The 15,999-nt window shown below is 37.2% G+C and overlaps 1 protein-coding gene across 15 annotated transcripts in view; it reads right to left on the bottom strand.

The window, feature by feature from the left end:
* FHIT (fragile histidine triad diadenosine triphosphatase) overlaps positions 1–15,999 on the bottom strand; it is a 1,493,627-nt gene that overhangs the window by 1,272,892 nt on the left and 204,736 nt on the right. For 2 of the 15 annotated variants that reach the window (XM_057555625.1, XM_007192366.3), the window contains exon 3: positions 11,542–11,627. The exons of 12 other annotated variants lie outside the window; for them this stretch is intronic. The gene's annotated coding sequence lies outside the window, so the exon portion shown is untranslated. Of the gene's footprint in view, positions 1–11,541; positions 11,628–15,999 lie in introns of those variants that run through there. One more of the 15 variants, XM_057555634.1, reaches the window with a different exon arrangement.

Raw genomic sequence — 15,999 nt, 5'->3', positions numbered from 1 at the left:
AGAATATCTCTTGCATTCCTATACACTAATGATGAAAAATTTGAAGGAGAATTTAAGGAAACACTCCCATTTACCATCGCAACAAAAAGAATAAAATACCTAGGAATAAACCTACCTAAGGAGACAAAAGACCTGTATGCAGAAAACTATAAGACACTGACGAAGGAAATTAAAGATGATAAAAACAGATGCAGAGATATACCACGTTCTTGGATTGGAAAATACAACATTGTGAAAATGACTATACTACCCAAAGCAATCTACAGATTCAGGGCAATCCCTCTCAAACTACCAATGTCATTTTCCACAGAACTAGAACAAAAAATTTCACAATTTGTATGCAAACACAAAAGACCCCGAATAGCCAAAGCAACCTTGAGAAAGAAAAACGGAGCTGGAGGAAGCAGGCTTCTGGACTTCAGACTATACTACACAGCTACAGTAATCCAGACAGTATGGTACTGGCACAAAAACAGAAATATAGATCAATGGAACAGGACAGAAAACCCAGAGATAAACCCATGCACATATGGTCACCTTATCTTTGATAAAGGAGGCAAGAGTATACAATGGAGAAAGACAGCCTCTTCAATAAGTGGTGCTGGGAAAACTGGACAGCTACATGTAAAAGAATGAAATTAGAATACTTCCTAACACCATACACAAAAATAACCTCAAAATGGATTAAAGAACTAAATGTAAGGCCAGACACTATGAAACTCTTAGAGGAAAACATAGGCAGAACACTCTGTGACATAAATCACAGCAAGATCCTTTTTGACCCACCTGCTAGAGAAATGGAAATAAAAACAGAAATAAACAAATGGGACCTAATGAAACTTCAAAGCTTTTGCACAGCAAAGGAAACCATAAACAAGATGAAAAGACAACCCTCAGAATGGGAGAAAATATTTGCAAATGAAGCAACTGACAAAGGATTAATCTCCAAAATATACAAGCAGTTCATACAGCTCAATATCAAAATAACAAACAACCCAATCCAAAAATGGGCAGAAGACCTGAAGAGACATTTCTGCAAAGAAGATATACAGATTTCCAACAAGCACATGAAAGGATGCTCAACATCACTAATCATTAGAGAAATGCAAATTAAAACCACAATGAGGTATCACCTCACACTGGTCAGAATGGCCATCATCAAAAAATCTACAAACAATAAATGCTGGAGAGGGTGTGGAGAAAAGGCAACCCTCTTGTACTGTTGGTGGGAATGTAAATTGATACAGCCACTATGGAGAACAGTATGGAGGTTCCTTAAAAAACTAAAAATAGAACTGCCATATGACCCAGCAATCCCACTACTGGGCATATACCCTGAGAAAACCAGAATTCAAAGAGTCATGTACCACAATGTTCATTGCAGCACTATTTACAACAGCCAGGATATGGTAGCAACCTACGTGTCCATCGACAGATGAATGGATAAAGAAGATGTGGCACATATATACAATGGAATATTACTCAGCCATAAAAAGAAACGAAATTGAGTTATTTGTATTGAGGTGGATGGACCTAGAGTGTGTCATACAGAGTGAAGTAAGTCAGAAAGAGAAAAACAAATACCGTATGCTAACACATATATATGGAATCAAAAAAAAAAGGTTCTGATGAACCTAGGGGCCCGACAGGAATAAAGACACAGATGTAGAGAATGGACTTGAGGACACGGGGAGGGGGGAGGGTAAGCTGAGAGGAAGTGAGAGAGTAGCATTGACATATATACACTACCAAATGTAAAACAGATAGCTCTTAAATAATTTAAACGCCATGTACGTTTATCACCTACCTTAGTTTAAAGAAGCAAATGTCCAATTTTTAGTTTCTCTAAAGAGCTATTTAATTCTGGGTTTCCTACGTTTAACCACAAAGGGGATTTGACTGTGAAACAAATCTTTCCCAAGGCCCATAAGATTGTTGGTCAGTCAGATATCCATAAGAGACAGTCTATCAACCTGATATATCATTCCAGCAATGGAAGTTCAAAGCAAAGATTTTTAAGGCTACTGAGATAAGGTAAAACGAATCTTTCCAATATTCTTTCCTTTGCTACAGAACCAAGTTAGCAAAAACTAAAAATAAATTATAAATCACAGTGTGTCTAATTTAATCACATATTTACCTTTTTTTTTTTCTTTTGGTCCTTCTCTCATGCACAGAACAAATATGTATTCTCATTTAAACCTCTGTTGTAACTATTTCCATTGTCCCCAGGCTCCTCACTCTCTTTCAATGTGTCTATCTTCAGTAAAACACAAATAGTTCAGCTTGATTGCACAGCTGATAAACCTTAAAGATAATAAACTGGACAGAGTAGCACTGAGATTCTAAATTAGACAGACCAGCAGTCATCCTCACAGTAATGGAATAAATAAAGCATGAACAATTAAATTAAATGACAATTTCTGATTTGAAGTCTGGTTTTCCTGTTTTTACTCAGTAGAAAAATTAGGCTGTACTGGCCTTCCTTAGGAGGAACCTTCCTTAGAAGGGATCTGTGTGCTTATTTTTTACATATAAAATATCTGATGTATCAGCTACAATGCACCCTTACCTACCTCATAATTAACTTTAAGTACGTATTGACTTTATATTGTATCCAACACAATATATTTTAGATCAGTTTGAACAGTTAAGATTGGTTATAAAGAATTTTTCTTCATTAGTTGGATTTAAAACTATTTTGGCAAGTCCCCAACATAAAACAGTTCAGTCATGTTATTTTCTTTTTTATTCCTTCAAATGTTATAAGGTACTATTCTATGTCTGGTAGGGGCATGCAGGAGGCGGGAGGGAGGAAGGAATGAATAGACCAATAGTATATTTTGAATATAAGACCAATCAATAAGTATATTTTGAGTCTCTTCAACATATTGCCTAGGAGGTCTAATAGATTACCATGTATGGGAACAGAAACAGAATCTCATCTAATGACATTCCAAAAATTTAGTGACTTGTAGGTTCTTTCACACTTATACTCTGCATAGTGTGATACTATGTAGCACATTTAACACTCTTCATGCCTTGGCGTTTTAATGTAAAAGGAAATTCTTTGCTCTATAGCTTTAAACATTATCCGGGAGCTGGCTCCCATGGACGCCTTTCACATTCCTACTCAGAACTCTCAGAGAAAAGCTGTCATTTCTTGTTCTATTCAAGTCAGACTACCTCATCTCCAGACACCAGAGTAAAAGGAATGTCTAAGATAACATCTTCATTTATTCATATGATTTTCATCTTGGACAGTATTATAAAAGCCAATCATAAATTGGGAAAATAATGGGATAATATGACATATATTATAAAATGAAATTTATGATCCAAACAGAATAGAAGAGATACTGCTGCACACGAGGGTTATATTCCTGTCATCGACAAGTGTCTTTGCACATGACCTACACAGAGTAAGTCATAAATCTCTTTCTAAGGAAGAAAAAGGAGGGAGAAGGATAAACTCTAAAGGGCTCACTTTTACAAAAATATATAATACTTAGCATTTTCATATGAAATTCAACCCTGTTCTGCCTAAAAGAAAACCTAATCAAACAACAGAGAAGCAAACTCTAAATACTAATTTTATTTCACTTAGCACTTGAAAATGAATACACTAGGTCTTGAAAGAGGCCCAGCTAAGATTTCTACTAAGCTTTAAATTATCTGGTAAAACTGAGTTTTATTTCTGGAGGGAAGAGCTTCTGTCTGGTTTTTCTTTTTCTTTTTAAGGAAAAGAAATCTGTATAATTATACGTCTATGTTTACATGTGTGGAACAAAGTATGGATAAAGAAAGAAAAATGGACCATCAAGAAGCTAGTTATCACTAAGTATGTAAAGGTGTAATAGTCTAACAATGCCAACGAAATACATACTGTAACAAAACTGTAATTTAAACCAAGCTATCAAAATATTTCAAAAGAGAACAAATTTTATGATTTTTAAAATGAAATACGATCATTGCTATTAACAATATGCTATAAAATAAACACACTAGACACAGCTTCTGTTAATAACTACTACAGTTTCTCAGGAAACAATCTTTACAGAGCAAGTCTGATTAATGTACAAGAGACAGCTTTTCTTCTTTGAGCCCTAACCATATGCCATTGTTTCCAAGACAGTGTTTATAAAAGCTATAAAGATGATAATGTTTTAAACATTACCTTGCCTATATTTAGCAATTGTCAATACAAAATATCCCTTATTTTACTTTCTCTCCACCCTCTATTGCCCAGTTAGACATTATTTTTCCATCTCTATATAGGTTGGTCTTCCTAAACAGGAAAATAACCAACATAATCTTACACACAAAATTTGACAACATTTCTTTCAGAGTAATATGACCTGTTCGACATCTGAAGATCAAGACAGGGATAATGATTTATTAGGTCAAACCACACAGGACTTATATATAATAAGCTGTAAGACAAAGCTTATTAAATGATTCCACTAGTCACATAACTGAATATAAAGGGGGAAATGTTTCACTGACTTTGGTCAAACATGATTGTTGCCGCAGTAGATTAAAGGCCCCAGAAGTACTCTTAGTTAGGTTGGTGACCAAATGTCACTCCCTATGATTTTGCTCTTCATGGGCAATGTCTCCAAAGGGCTAGATTTGTAAAAATCTAGCCTGAACCCAGGTATGAATTCTGGTTTGCTTTTCCCTTTTGAGTGGATAAGCACTTTGTGCATGAAAATATCACCTTTCTTTCTTATCAACAAAAGCACTAACAAACAGAATTCAGAAGAATTCAGATTTACAGATCAAGAAATATGGCAAATGTTCTCACTGTTAGATCAAATATGAAATTATCCAGGAAGTAAATAATAAATTTCTGGAACATCCAAATTTTGGCTCTCCTACCTGCCATCTACCAAAGCATGGAGAAAAGTAAGAAACAGAAATTACAGAAGCTCAAATTACTCATGTGGTGCTTCTTAATATATCTGTTGACTATCTTCTGTGGGAAAAGATTGCAATAAATAGGAAAAGATGTGGTGATTATACGTAGCTTCTGTTTCTGCAGTTCCAGCCCCTAAGTTTTATTTTCCAAATAGCCAAGGACTGCAGTTATCAAAAAGATAACCCTTTCCAAATTCAGGAAATAATAATGGAAAGAAATAGTTGTTAAATAAATAAAAGTAAACATATATTTGGCCATATTATATATTATTTACATTTTATATGTTATGTGCATAAAATTTTATTGATATATACTCCTAAAAGTTAAAATCTTGGTTGCCACTGGGTAATAAAATCAGAAGTCATTTTTATTTTTACCTCTATACTTTTATGCATTTTCTGTTGCTCTACAACGAAGATGGAATGATTTTATACTCAGGGGAAGAAGGGGACATTCTTCTCCTACCACCACACCCACGTCAAGAAGAAGAAGAATGAGTAAGAAGAGGGAACAGAAATATGATAAAAGAGCCTGCTTTATCCTCTTCATCTGCCATTTTTCCTCTTCCTCTCTTCTCTGCTTTCCTCGGCAGAAGCCATGAGTTTTTCTGCGGTATGGGCTGACTCCCTCCTCCAGCAATGACCAGTGTGCCTCTGATTCTCACCAAGCCTTGGTTTTCCCTTCTACAGAATGAAGATAATAATAGTACTTATCTCCTAAGAAGTCCAGGCAAGATAATGCAAGTACAGTTCTTAGCACAGGGCCTGGCTCAAAGGGGGGGACTCAACAATGTTAAATGCACATTTCTTCACCAGTCTTGCCTGATCTGGGAAATCTTAAGACTTACAAAATACTTTAGGACATACAATATGCTTAAACAAAGAGTAAGTAAATTAATCTATAAACTGAAAGTAAAATTCAGGGCTGAAATTCAAGCCTTATCCTCCCCATACCTGAGTCTGATAACCAAACAGCACTTTTGAGCTGGACTGACCCAGTGGTGTGCTGAAGCCACCTCTAGACTTATAAGAGCCCATTGTGAAATTTCAAGAATTTTGCAAGCCAGTTGTTAAACACGGCCATTACTTTATTTATTTATTTTTTTAATTTCTGACCAGTAGCTTTTTTTTTTTTAACATCTTTATTGGAGTCTAATTGCTTTACAATGGTGTGTTAGCTTCTCCTTTATAACAAAGTGAATCAGCTATACATATACATATATCCCCATATCTCCTCCCTCTTGCATCTCCCTGCTACCCTCCCTATCCCACCCCTCTAGGTGGTCACAGAGCACTGAGCTGATCTCCATGTGCTATGCACTGCTTCCCACTAGCTATCTATTTTACATTTGGTAGTGTACATATGTCCATGCCACTCTCTCACTTCATCCCAGCTTACCATTCCCCATCCCCATGTCCTCAAGTCCATTCTCTACGTCTGCGTCTTTATTCCTATCCTGCCCCTACGTTCTTCAGAACCATTTTTTTTTAGATTCCATATGTATAACACAGCCATTATTAAAAATTAAGTTATATAATTTTATAAACTATAATATGTAATTTACAATTAAGTAAAAATATTTTAAAAGGGTAATAAATATACAAAACTCATCACTTTCCAATTCTTTCACTATCATCTTTACTCTTAAGGTTACTTGCATCTATTATAGCTGTATGGTGGAAATGCTGTATAACGGAGTGCTACTCTGCATCTCTGCCCAAGTCCACTTTCAGTCAAGTCACATCAGTAGTTTAAAAATGGCCAAATTGGCAAATGCTACAAATCAAGACTTGGTATTGTTTTGTTCATTTGAGAGAGATGGAGAACATGCATATCAGACTTAAAGTGTGCCACATCTGTAGCTGTTATACTCTGAGTAGAACAAAAAAAAATTATTGACATATTCTTGCAGCATTTAAAACTATTATACGATATTTTTCACAGAACTATACTTGTTCATCAATTGCAAACACAGACTGGCTATGGATTCAAGAGTTTGACAAAATCAACAATAGTGTTATATGAGAATCTACTGGCTTCTGGAACTTACAATAAAGAGTAGTGATTATTTCATTATTATTTATAAATTATAGCTACATATCCTTTACATCAGTAAAACTTATAATAAATGCACACGTGCACACACACACATTCTTTTCCTGGAGAGCCAGTGGTTAAACACTTAACAGCACACCACTACACTAACCATTGTTTTAACCTACAAGGAACCTATAAGCTCTCAGCAGAGCCCCAGGCCCATCTTCAAAGCACTAAAGGTGGGGTTTAAAAGGTTTTAGCTTCAGTTGAGTCTACCCAACTGGATTATTATATTTAAATACAGTACACTGAGTATTCCCCTCCTGCATGATGATACAGCAAGCATATAGCTTCAAGTTCTGCCATAATTATGGAAAATTTACTATCTAGAAACCCAAATTTGGTAAAGTCAGGATAGCTTTCTACAACTCATGAAAGCACTAAAAGGTAAGTAAAATATGCCCCTCTCTGCCTCCAAGACAGTTGAGCAGGGAGAAAAACCACATTATCCTATAACACAGGAGAAATGGTATGGGTAGATACAAAATGCTAGGAGAAGACTGGGGAGAGAGCCATGAGTTTGGACCCCAGGTCCCGGTCAATGGCAACTATGTCATCTGCCTCAAAGCAAACAAGAGAAAGGAGGAACGTCCCAGGGAGAACGAAAAATCTGAGCAGTATAGTCGAACAGTTAGGAGGAAGGATTCTAGAATCAGACAGCCTGGGTTCAAACCCAGGGTCCCCTACTCACTATGTAAATTTGGGCAAGTTAACGGCCTCTCTAAACCTCTGTTTCTATCTGCAAAAGGAGGATGGTAACTTCTTGCTCAGACCACTGTAGTGAGAATCAAATGAGATAACATACGTAAAGTGCTTGGAACAGTGCCTGGTACACACAATTGGCCAATAAATGTAACTACTACCGTGGTTATTGTTGTCAGACTCAAGTGTTGAAAAGGTTATCTTTAGGCGTTGGGGGGGAGGCTGTGGGAATTGGGTAGAACATTGCAAGCAGAGGAAAGAGAATAAGCAAAAAACAGAGAAGACATGCTGGGGACCAGTTAGTTAGCCCTGAGGTACGAGAACATTCATGCGGGCCAAGGCCATGCACTGCCACTGCAGATAAGGCTGGAAGACTAGACCAGCACTCAGCCAGAAGATGTCAGATACACAGCCAATCCTCACCCTCTTCTGAGAAAAAACAAAGCTGAGTGTTTAAGATGGTCTTATCCTTTTTCTCTTGACAGGTACTGTAAATTGTGCCTCTGATATATTTCTGAAGAGCCTATAGGGGGATGATAAATCAGGTGATGCTACATATATTCATCAGTACATTAATTGTTGTTAAATACTAACAACACCTAAAATTGATCTGCACCAAGATTTACTGCTCTGACGGAAATCCACCTGGAAAAGAATACATGATAATTAAGAAGAAGGACCACAGATTTGCAGCAATGTAAGGACTATGAACAAGATTTAAACTCCTCCCTGAGGGAATAACTAGGTGATGTTTATTCTGTAGATGAACAATGTGATTGTAACAATGGAAAAGATTGATGAGATTTTTTTTTTCCCCCTGTGGGAGTTTGATTTATCCAGCTATCTCAGGTAATAGAAGGATGCAGGACTGAGTAGTCCAGCACCACTTGAAAATTCTTTGTAAAGGGTAAATAGCACATATCCTCAGTGACCTGGAAAAACAGATTATAAGTCAAGTGGGCACAAACTGGCATAGAAGCTGCAAACTGGCATAAAAGCAACCAGAATTGAAGAAAAAATTTTTTTTCTAAATTAACCACAACTGAATTCAACCAAATTAGAGAGAAAAGGGACAAGGAGAATCATCTTATCATGGAGAAGGGAATAAATCATTCTCTTTTTGTAGGTTTTTGGCCTATAGGCTGCTATATGGGTCTAACAGGTAATTTTTAGTAATCTCTCCTGTCCAGGAAATGAAGAATCACCTGGCCTCAGTAAACACACAAACTAAAAAAGCAAGGCAACATTAGTCTTCCAGATTCTAGCTACTTAAAGTATAAGAAGATATCAGCTGGGACCTTGTTAGAAACACAAAATCTTGGGCCCCACCCTAGATCTCCTGAATCAGAATCTGCACTTTTAACAATAATCCCCAGGAATCTAGGTGATGTCTTTGCACACTGAAGTTTAAGAAGCACTGATCTAGGACTTCCCTGGTGGCGCAGTGGTTAAGAAGCCACCTGCCAATGCAGGGGACATGGGTTCGATCCCTGGTCCGGGAAGATCCCACATGCCGTGGAGCAACTAAGCCTGTGCACCACATCTACTGAGCCTGCGCTCTAGAGCCTGTGAGCCACAACTACTGGGGCCCATGAACCACAACTACTGAAGCCTGCACCCCTAGAGCTCATGCTCCGCAACAAGACACTGCAATGAGAAGCCTGCGCACCACAACAAAGAGTAGCCCCCACTCGTCACAACTAGAGAAAGCCTGTGCGCAGCAACAAAGACCCAATGCAGCCAAAAATAAATTTAAAAATTAAAAGAAAAAAGCACTGATCTAGAGAGCTAAACGTTCATTCATTCATTCAATAAACTTTCAAGATCTGTACTGTCTAATATGGTAGGTAGCCACTAGCCACACGTGGCTATTTAAATTTCAATTAATTAAAATTAAATCAAATTAAAATTTAATTTAATTTCAGGGGTTCATTGGAACTAACCACAATTTAAGTGTTCAATTAGCACAGGTAGCTAGTGTCTACCAGATATGTTTTCATCATCACAGAAACTTCTATTGGATAGAGCTGATTTAGACACTTGGGACACACCACTGAAGAAAGGAGAAAGATCCTTATGCTCATGAAGCTTAGATTCTAGTGGCAGGGAAGCAGATAATAAACAGTAAACAACTTAAGTGACTAAATTAAAGGTATGTTGGATGGTTAAATGCTAAAGACAAATATTAAAAATAGAGCAGCCTTGGGAGTTCCCTGGTGGCCTAATGGTTAGGATTCCAGGCTTTCACTGCCGTGGCCCGGGATCAATCCCTGGTCAGGGAACTGAGATCCCACAAGTATGCAGTGCGGCCAAAAAAAAACAAAAAAACAAAACCCTAGAGCAGCCTTAGAAGGATCAGGAAGATGGAGGGACAGTTAGAATTTTAAATATGGCAGGTCTAGTGGGTTTCAACAAAGAGGTCACATTAAAGGAGAGGCAGGTTGCTAGCCAGCAGGGGGAGTGTTCCAGACAAAGGGAAAATCTGTCCAAAGGCCCTATGGCAGGTGTTTGAGGAACAGCAAGGGAGCCCACGTGGGTTGGAGGAGAGTGAGAAGTAAGGTTGAGTAAAAGGGTAGGAGATCAGAGGGATAAGGATCCCTGGTAGGGAGAAGGGCCTCCTTGTCCATTGTAAAGGACTTGGCTTTTACTTGGAGTGAAATGAGGAGACTTACAAGGTTCTGAGCCAAGGAGTGACATGCTTCAACACCATCTCAAAGTTACTCTAGTTCAGCAGAAAAGGACTATAAACAAAAGTTACTTGTTTGTTTTAATTCAAGGTCATACTCAGGGGTAAAAAGACACTATCTGCACTGGCAAAATGACTTTGTTTACAAGTTTTGGTAACCACCAGAAGCTTGTTAATGATACACAAACAGAAGTCATTAAAATTTATCACTGTGGAATTCAGACACTTTTTCAGAGGCTCAATTAATCTGCAGTCACAAGGTCTTACAGGTTCCCACCCAGAATCTGGACCCACACTTGTTATAAACAGTTCGAGCAAATCCTAAGGAATGCAAATCAGACTCACCCAACTGCCTAAAAGGCGGAACTCTGCCTAAGTATATCATCCTCAAAATTTCTTGGTTACTTTATTACTAATTTACATATATTTCTTGAAGATAGAGAAATCCATTCAGTGATTCCAATCTTTTTTTTTTTCCCCACCCTGACCCCATCCCAGTTAAATGCCAAAGCTCTGGAAATCAAGGTATGGGGTTTTCTTTAAGTTGTCTTTTCCAGAGTTCCCAGAAACAACGGCACATTCTACCCACAGTTGAGAATGCTGTTGTCTTGCAGGTAAATCCAACGACAGTTCTAAGAACTAGAAGTCACTGTAGCCTGTCTACAAAATGCCATCATCAGCCTCAAGGCCTAGGTTCACTACACGGAAGTTATACTGAAGAGGCAGGCCTAATATGACTAAAAGTCATCACTTATGATTTATTCCCTGGGGATCACCAACAACCGTGATCCAGCCTGAGTTCTGGCAGAAAAATAGAGTAAGGTCACCTTCAGTAAATTAAATCAAATGAACAATAAATCAAAGCATGCCAGGTCATTGGGAACTAACTGTTCAGATGCTCATGACAAGTGAGTGGATCAAGGAGCATCATTTTTATGCATCTGGGCATAACATTTTTGAGCAACAGAACATAAGAGGAGATTTTAGCAACTAAATCATTACCAGTTTGAGTTATGGGAGTCCAGAAGTGGAGCTGTTTTATTATTTCATTCATTAAATAACTACCTGTTAGGACCCACTATGGGCAAGGACTATTCCAACCGTTGGAAATGCAGCAGTTTACATGCTACAGTACCTTGTCCACATGAAGTTACAGCTTCAATTCTGACCTCCTTATGGCTCCCTTTTGGAGCCAGGAACCTTTCAACCTGAAGAGGTCTTCTGTGGATGAGAAGGATTCAGAGATCATTTTGGAGAAAAAAGGAAAGGAGAGACATACTAGCAGAAGGTGGCTCTTCACACGGTAACTTTTATATACTCCACCCTGAAGCCAGAGCACCTGAGCTTCTCTTCCTTCCCTCATCCAACCACAGGAGTCACCCCCAAGATGTGAAGCACCACTCCTCACCTCACCCCCTTTCTGGTAGAGAAAAACCAGAAACAGCAGAGAAAAGCTATTTCCAGAGACTGGACACATTAAGACACTAAGGTGAACAAAGGGGCAAATTGGCCCCTCAATACAATTTTTCAAACAATGTATTTTTTGCATTCTATCCATGATAACTGTGATTTTAAAATTTAAAATACACTTTTCCTCACTTAACCATTTCTATTCCTTAACTCCTCACCAAAAAAAAATTACAGTAAAATTGACATTAGATTTTGTAAGCCACCCCAAATCTACCCTATATAAATTATACTTCTGCTCAAGTTAGTCAGAATCAGTTTCTGTTGTTTGCAATTAAATACTTTAGTTGAAATAGTACCTTAGTGTGTCAGTCAGAAAAGCTGAGGAAACCTCTAATTTTGGGTCTGCAACTAATTATCTGTTAATCTCAGGAGAAATTATTTAAAGTAGCTGGACTTCAGTTTTCTCACATGCAAATTGAAAAGATTAGACTAAATTATTCCTAAAAGTTTATAAAATAACATGAATGACATAAAATAACAAACATGTTTCTATCTTATTTCTCAACATTAACCAAAAAGAGATCACTGTCAGACAGTGGTGGTTTGATATTTTCCCAGGAAGAATTAAATTTGCAAGGTAGGTTCTGCGTTTGCTCTAGCTATTCCTCCACCTCACTCCTTTGGCTCCTTGATAATGTTTAACATGTATGTTCCAACAGACAAAATCCCTCCAAGGTCTTCAGTGTGACTTTTTTAGTCTCACTGCTTATGAAAAAGCACATCAAAAGAAACGGTCAGAGACAAGGCTTAAAATTTTTGCATTTAAGCTTCACAACTAAATATTTGGATTGTGGTATAGGGACTCCTCAAGGGCACTTAAAAAGTTCCTCTTGTGATTCAAAGGTCTGGGCAATAATTTGCCTGAAGAAAACTTAGGCTTCGGCTTTGACTAGACTGGTTTGTGCAACAGCCTCTCCTTTCTAAAAAACAACAATCGTGGTTTCCATTTGTTGTCTTACAGAGATATGTTTTAAATTGTTAAGAATAATAATGAAAAGACAAAAAAAATTTTTAAGTATTTCATCCAAAAGCTACAAAAGCATTATGTTGGGGAAGTTTGAGAAGTTTATTAGGTCAATCTAGGCTCTAATACACTCAGATTATTGATTTAAACCTGTAGGTGCAATAAATCACACTGGTCATGGAGGCGGCACCAGATGAAAGTGAGAACACAGATCAATTAATTATCTGAGAGTTTTGGGCTTTCTCACTGGCTTGCTATTATAAAATCATTTTCTTGGTTCCATCTCAAACATCAGGGTGCCTTTTTTATATACAACACTTTGGCCACCAAGAATAGTGCTATGACAGCAGAGTGGTTATAGCTTGGCTCTATGTCAGAGCACAGGGTTCTAGCCCAAGATCCACCCAGGGAATGTTGCTTGGCCTCACAATGCCTTGGTTTCCTCATCTGTAAAGCAGGGGAAATAATAGTGTTTTGCAAAATCTAACACATGTACCACTGGGAGCATAACAGACAATATTAGATGGTATATGAGTGACTTTTTATTTTATTAATTATGTGTTTGATTCTAAGCATATTAAAAGTATATATAACTAGTACATCAAGCTAACTAACATAATTTCTTAGGACAAAACTAAGTTAAGGAAAAGAAAAACTGGGCTCCAAATAGTCGTAGTTTATGAGGGAAAGTACTTCACTGAAAAAGTCTAGTTAATAAATATAAAGAAATAACAGAATTAGAAAATCATGATTTTTTGTAATCATGTAATGAAATAATTGCTTCAGATAACATCCATCAATAGAAGTGATCACTGTATGAAAAATTAATGGGGAACTTTACTATGGAATGGTAAGGCTGTCACCTGCCAAACCCATTTATGAATCTTAGCATCACTAAAAGTGGTTGCAAACTATGGATGCCTCCTGATGAAGCAGTAGGAAGCACAATCACCATTGATGAAGCATTCTTGCCAAGAACACTTACATTAAATCAAGTCTAGAGATAACTTCAGTGTAAGAAATATGAGGGACAGAGGAACAAGTTAGAAAACATCATTAGAAACCAAAATGTGAGACCTTCTGTAGGACAAGGGACCCTGTTTCTGTAACAAGGCTCTGGCAGGAACGGAGGCAGGACTTCTCTACATTAGGGGAGACTTAAGGGACATATGTCATGTAATATACAGACTCTGGATTTGATAAAAAGAAAAAAGTGAATAGAAAAGCAGTAAATGACATTTTCAAGTCAGCTGAGGATGTTTGTGAAGCGGGATTATGTAATACCAATCGCTGTTTATTTTGCTAGATGTGATAATAGCATTGTAGTTAAGTACAAAAATGTCCATATTTTTTAGAGCTGCACTCTGAAGTACATCAGAGTAAAGTGAACTGATGTTTGGGATTTGCTTTAAAATACTTCAGAAAAAAGAGAGCAAGAGAGATAAAGAAAGGGGTGGGGGAGGGAAAATGATAGGAGAATAGATGAAGAAAATGGAGCAGAAATCTTGATAATTACTGAGTTTAGGTATAGGACGACTGCATAATTAGCAGAGCTCAATGCAAAATAAAAATGCAAGGCTCCTTACTCATAAATTATTGAGAATTCAAAACAGTGACAGTAGAGTTTTAAACCAAACATGGGGCTCTAATAAACTATGGGTGCTGAATGACTCCACAGGTTGGATGCCCATGAAACCTGTCTTGTCCATGTGCTGGGTATATGGAAATTCATTGTACTATTCTCTCTACTTCTGTGTACTTTCAAATTGTTCATAATAACTTTAAAGGGGTTCAGTTAAATAAAAAATTAAACAAGTTATAGTAAAGATACAAGAAAATGACAAAAATCATAAAGGCTGTAGATATGGGGCTGCAATTCTAAAACACTGAGGTAATCATGAAATGCAGTCAGAGCGGTATCTAGCACAAATCAAATGCCCAGCTTTGCTCCTGCTAGCACTACTACTTTACAAAGTCTATACTTGTAGCTGGTAAGAAACACCACAATTTCCAACATTTTAGGGAAAGATTATTTTAGACACTTGAAGTCCTTACTGGGAGACCTACCTAAACATGGAAACCAATCAAGTCTTAAACTTGTCTTACAGTTGTTCTAATTATATTTTGCTCCCCTGTACCCTAGCCTCTCTAAAATTTGTTGTGAGGGATTTTGACTGTGGGCTACTGCAGCACTTAGAAGAGAATATTGTTACCAAATTGAAGGTTCTTTGGAAAGCCAGGCTCATCTTCACAAGCCAAGTAGCATTACTTATGGTAGAGAGGAAGGAACATCAGAGTGAAATAAGTTCTTGTAGGTTGGAGTCTTTGTGAATAATACTTTAGGTTTTTATGGATGAGAAAGTTGTTTGCAAACTTCAAAGGAGTATACTGGAACCTCATGTTCCCCTTGAAATGTCCAAATTAAGCCCTTTTTTGATGACAGTATTTCATCCAGGTTTATAGTATAAAGAATCAGTGCAAGAAGGTCTATAAAGTGTGATGTTATGGGAAAGGTAGTTTCCTACTTTAGATTAAAATCACCTCAAAAGAAATAAAATGTAAAAGTTAGATTATTGTGTATGTATTGTGTATGTAAAATGTTTGCTGAATTACAATAAAAGCATTCATCCCCTCACAAAACTGAGAGGCACAGTGATTTTACCAGCGTCTACAGTAATCCATTACCTAACAAGTTTCATGGACCCAGAGAATTCCTTAGTCTTTTTTGGTTTTTAAATGTTGGACTGGAAGTACTCTGGAGGATCAACAGGATCACTGAAAACCTTATTTTGTACAAAGAGAAATTTAGTTAAAATGTTTAAATTTATGGATCACCAACTTACTTCTCCACCCAAAATGATACTAGTTTTATAGAGTCCCATAGGGAAAGCTATATTCTTAACAAGTTAGACTATCTACTTTGTTAAAAAAAAGTACATCAATGAGAAAATTGTCGCTGTGTTTTTTTTTTTTAACACCATAATGCTAATACCTTGGCATGTTTGAGATGAAGCAACACAGAGGCAATTTTCTAACTGTTAATCTTGAATTAGATTAAGGGGTGTACCTGGAATTGTGGCCCAGTGGCCAAGGGTGGTATTTGTTCCATCTAGTAAATATTTACACATGAAATATGGGTATCTGCTCCATAATAGTCAT

This window comes from Balaenoptera acutorostrata, chromosome 10 (genome assembly GCF_949987535.1).
Source record: "Balaenoptera acutorostrata chromosome 10, mBalAcu1.1, whole genome shotgun sequence".
Taxonomy (NCBI): Eukaryota; Metazoa; Chordata; class Mammalia; order Artiodactyla; family Balaenopteridae; genus Balaenoptera; species Balaenoptera acutorostrata.
The sequence above is the reverse complement of the archived record's forward strand: the minus strand, read 5'-3'. Positions and strand labels throughout refer to the sequence as shown.